The following is a 5,336-nucleotide window of genomic DNA, read 5'->3' on the forward strand; positions in this document are numbered from 1 at the left end:
CGCAATGAGCTGGAGGAGTGACGGAAAGACAGTGGATGATATACCCTTTCGCTTTTTGCGTGGAGGTAAGTCGTTCTGGTGACACTCTTGTAGTGGGAACACGTAGCATGAGCGAGTGCACTCGTGCGTGTAAGCAAAGAGCGAGGAACAAAGTCTCTACTCAGTACTGCACTGAGAGAACACCTCTGTCGCTAGTGAATTGGAGTGATACTGTATACTGAGTCGCTCGCGATTAAGCTGTTTGTTCACTGTGTTGGCCATGACACTTAATGTGTGGTGTGAACACAGACAGACTGTTAGTTAGCGCCTACGAGTGAACATTGAGTGGCATCATGGTGGACTGGTTATCTGACTGGTGTACCACGCCAACAGTTAGACTAGGGGCAGATAGCGGAGCTTGACTTCATCAAGGCGTAGTGAGAGTTCGATTGGCGAAGGTCATTCCAGAGAGAAAGAGATAGTTTTGTTATTTTTCAGTGGCGAACAACGCAGATAGCAGTCATCGCAGCTCACGGTATTGGGCACTACAGTGTAGGCAACCCCATCTTTCCTCCATTATAAATAACATACTTCATTCACACCACTCCATTACATGTCTCATGCGACAGTATCGGCCGTACCTAGAAAAAAACAATTGGATAATTATTCAAGTTGAGTAGGCACTGCTCTCAGTCATTCTACCGATTACATAACATTCTTAAAGAAAAAGGATAAAAGAACCTTCCCACACTTTGCACATAAATGTCATTAACAGGCTACCTATCCATAAGAGGTAACCTCCTATTCTGAAAACAACCTGAAAATTTGTGTATCAGTTTATAAATAAAAGTTTCATTTGATTTTTCTCAAATTTTGCAATAAATAATATTTTCCATTCGTTTAATGTTTTTCTTACACCAACTAGCAACAGTCCAGTATCCAAGTATCCCACTAGTTACGTTAGAAAATACAATATTTCTGTGTCTTTTCCTTACAGAGGACGACTCCAGAAAATATTTATTGCTGAAAGTTTTTCAGGCATTCCTTTTGGTACATTAGGAGCGTCTGTCTGACTTCTGTAGTAGTGTTGGGTGGAAATTGCTTCTTGCAGGAGCCAAAGGGTGGGTACTTGTCAGATCAATCCGTTGCGCAACTCGTCAACATAACACCCACACACTGACAATGTACATGCATTGGGCTGTACAGATGCTGCTGTCAGTTTGTGTAATGGAACTGCATGACTGTCGCACTTGGTCAGTCAGTACAGGGACGGTTATCGCTGGTTGTGGATGATGCTGGGGTTGTCATCCGATGATGTCCTGTATGGGCTCAATTGGAGACAGATCTGTCATACGAAAACGCATCCCACACCAAGAGCCATACACCTGTCACGATGCTCTTTCCTTTCGCTAATGATACGTGACCATCCGGAGCCCAGTATTGCACAAGGAATATCCAGCTTCTCGTAGCCCTATTACATGACCTCGTTCAAACTTAGTGAGGTGTTGTTAATGGCGTCCTTGTCTCCTTAAGGGGAGCCGGAGGTGCCTATGCTGCCCATGTTAAAATCACTAAGTTTGAGGAACATTTATGAATAAACTACCAAATAGAAAAATTTGAATTTTTTTTACATATAGAGTGGTTTAGTATTGCAGTTATGACAGAGGGATTTTGGAGTATCTTTTCTAGTTTCCTTCCAATTATTTTTTTATTAATGACCCAATTTTTTTTACAAATAATTGCTTTATAATTAAACGGAAATGAAACTACTGAACATATTGCCAAATGGCTGTGTTACAATGTAAGTTTGACCACTAGGAGTGCTGTATAAAAATTTCATCTCTCTAGCTTGAGTGGATTTTGAGAAAATGTTCCTTATATTCGAAAAATTCTAATTTATGGGAAATGGCTATCAAAGTTTCTCAATACATTCCCACGCTATAGGATGGATTATCAGGGTCTTCTTCTTCATCCTCCAAAAGCTTCTTCTTCTGTCTTATTTTCTGGCCTGTTGTTCCATCATACTTCATATGCCTTTCTCTTCTTTCTGCTCCTCTTATCCTTTCTCTGTTAATATTTCTTAGTGCTCGTACAGTGTTCACCCCATCTGTAAATCCTAATGCCTTCAGAACTTCACACTTCACACTGTTCCCTTGGTTGTAGGTTGCTATTGCATCATAAATGCCTTGCTTATACCCTTTTAGGAATCACTTTCCAAATCAAATTGTTTACGCTCTCATTAGGATTCTGCGTCTTTCCGTGTAGACATTTGTGTAACAATTCTGGCTGTGCTAAGTCATGAAAAATTGGTTTTATTGCATTTATCACAGCTGCTGGCAAACCATGTGTGTGATCATAGTCCTTTTTTGCATTATATTTGCACCAGGAATCTTTTGGGCACAGGCTGTGTTGAGGGTATTCATTGGAAGAGGCAGTATGAAGGAACAATGCCCACACTGCTTTTCGCATGTCACTAACATTACTAGTATTTTGCCTTATAGCATACACATAGTATCTCTGTAGACGTTCAATCACCTCATCAGTAAGCCTGCCTCTCCCTCCTATTGTCTTTCCATCACTAAGCTTACTTGAACCCAAAGTTTGTTTGAGCCTTTGAAGCCATGCACCCATACGCTTTTGCACATGCTCAATGCATTCCAACTTTTCAACTACAAATTCATTTCCATATGGTTTCAGTTCCTCTATAGTCTTGAATCCTTTGGAGTCACCATCCCCAAGGTAGTATTTATACCTAACGTTGTATCTGGGAACTGAACGTTCAAAAATTTGTTTCACTCCATCCTCTTCCATTGCTCCACTTGATCCATTAAAATTTGCCTCACAGGTTCCACTGTGCTCTCCTTTGATTTTATTTTTGCACCTACAATGTTTTGATAATATTGCAACATCTATCACTTTTGCACTATCACCACAAGTAGCAGTTACAACCCCATTCAGGGATTTATGACCCCTCTTTTGCCAGGAACCATCTAATGCCACTACCAAATCCCTAGAACCACCGTTCATTTCTACAGATTCCTCCACTGCTTCCTTCATGGTTTTCAAAGCCACATCTTCAACAGAGGATCCTACCAGTTCACAATAGTACCCAAATTTGCTTGACGCCGATGGCAAGTTCATAATACCACAAAACAGTTTACCAGCAGCAGACCCTTTTCCAATGGATCGAAGACCATATACAAGTCGAACATTTATATCAAACACTCTATATCGTCCATTTTCACCAAAGAGACTGGCATGTGAATTGTAGAAAGTCACTTGATACTTGCAACATGCACAGATTATCTTCATCTCACAAGCTAAACCAAAGTGCTTTGTTATCTCTAGTCCCACTCCTACACTTGATCACATTTTGCACAGAACACTTTCTTTCTGCACAGAAGATAATAATCCAAGATTCAGTACTTCGTTAATATCATCACTGTTACCAACATATTCACGAAATCTGTCACTTCCACCAGTCAGCTTCTTGCTACAAGATGTCACAGGGCTATGGGCGGCCATGTGTTGCTTAGCAGAAGAACGCATTGTTTCAGTAATTGTAGTATCGCAACTTGGTATTAGTGTTAATTTTCTTTTCCCTACATTCTTCCTCTTCTTATATACACGGTTACTAAAACGTGGCATCGTAACTAGAACAACGCTTTACACAAGAAGTATAATACTACCAACAATAGGCGCAACACTGACCTAATTCGAAACGGTAAACAGCAAAGAGACGATGTTCCGCGCTCTTAGCGCTTCATTTGTCACAGAAAACAATGTAGCCAACCCTTGCACACTCGCTGTATGCGTAACATAAGGCGCTGTATGCGTAACAGGCCGAGAAAATACCAAGCAGTTCGCCAGAAAGTCACAAGAGGGTGTTAGATGCATTCAACGGCCGCCCATTTCCTCTGCAGGCGTGGGGGAAAATGGTAATAACTCCACTTCTAGGGCGAGTAGAACAATAATTCAAAGTTTACATTAAAGAGGAATGTTCCAATTAATTTTCGGTAGCAAAAAAAAATCGTAATTTTTTGGATTTGACCACCTCCTGCTCCCCTTAAAAGCATATTTGACTGACATCATCTCACCACGTCCAATCTCATAAATAACTAACGCTAACGGCCGTTACAACGTGCATTTAAAGCAAACCTGATTTGCATTCTGAGAGTGGTCCTAGTAACGCCACTCTTATGCGACTGGCACGAACTATTTGAGATGCAGAGACACACGTACCAACTTTCGTTTATGTCGCACAACTCTTTCTTGGTGTTGCGATTTTTTTCCACCAGTGTATTTAGCACAATATTAATAAGATCTCTGTGCTGCAAAGGTAGAGAACTTGCTTTAAATGTTCAAAAATGGAAAACTGTGCATTTCATAACACGTCAGTACGTAAAATCCTATGTCTACAACAGCAGTGTATCAAAACTGGAATAAGTCAACTCATACAAATACCTGGGCCTAAAACATATTTGAATATGAAATGGAATAATCACATAGGCTCAATCGTCATTAAAACAGCTGCCATTATTCAGTTGATGGGCAAGATACTGGGAAAATGTCGGCCGGCCGTTGTGGCCGAGCGGTTCTAGGCGATTCAGTCTGGAACCACGCTGCTGCTACGGTCGCAGGTTCGAATCCTGCCTCGGCCATGTATGTGTGTGATATACATAGGTTAATTAGGTTTAAGTAGTTCTAAGTCTCGGGGACTGATGATCTCAGATGTTAAGTCCCATAGTGCTCAGAGCCATTTGAACCATTTGGAAACTGTCGAAAACCCTTAACTGACGGACCCTTGAAGATAGACGTCAACTATGCTGCAAAAGTACACTTACAATGTTTCAAGAAAAAGTGTTAACAGAGTAACATAGGAATATATCACACCCCTCTGGATATTTCTCCCATAGAGACCGCGAAAACAAGGTTAAATTAATTACAGTACCCACAGAGGCACTTACACAGTCTGACAGTTCCCATGTCCCATGCGTGAATGAAGCGGAAGAAACCCTAATACACTGTTGTGCAAAACGTAAGGACGAAAGTAACTTCTGGATGATGTGTCAGTGCCAAGTAACACAGCTCTATGAAACTTGCACCACACGTAGAAAGAACTGCTACAATATGCAGAAGGAAACTTAAAGGAATACTTAATGAGACGAGCAGAAATTACACTCTTATTCACATATAATGATCACATTGAAGTCATCACGATTTATGATGGTCCCCTGGACATTGAAAAAGATGGGATGTGGTTCTTGACAGTGTGTGCGATCACCACGGACAGCAGTGGATGCTTCCATGCTGGCCACAAGGTTGGTACGGATTTCTTAGATTATATTAGGTTAGTA

The sequence above is a fragment of the Schistocerca cancellata genome, chromosome 4, assembly GCF_023864275.1.
Source record: "Schistocerca cancellata isolate TAMUIC-IGC-003103 chromosome 4, iqSchCanc2.1, whole genome shotgun sequence".
Lineage (NCBI taxonomy): Eukaryota > Metazoa > Arthropoda > Insecta > Orthoptera > Acrididae > Schistocerca > Schistocerca cancellata.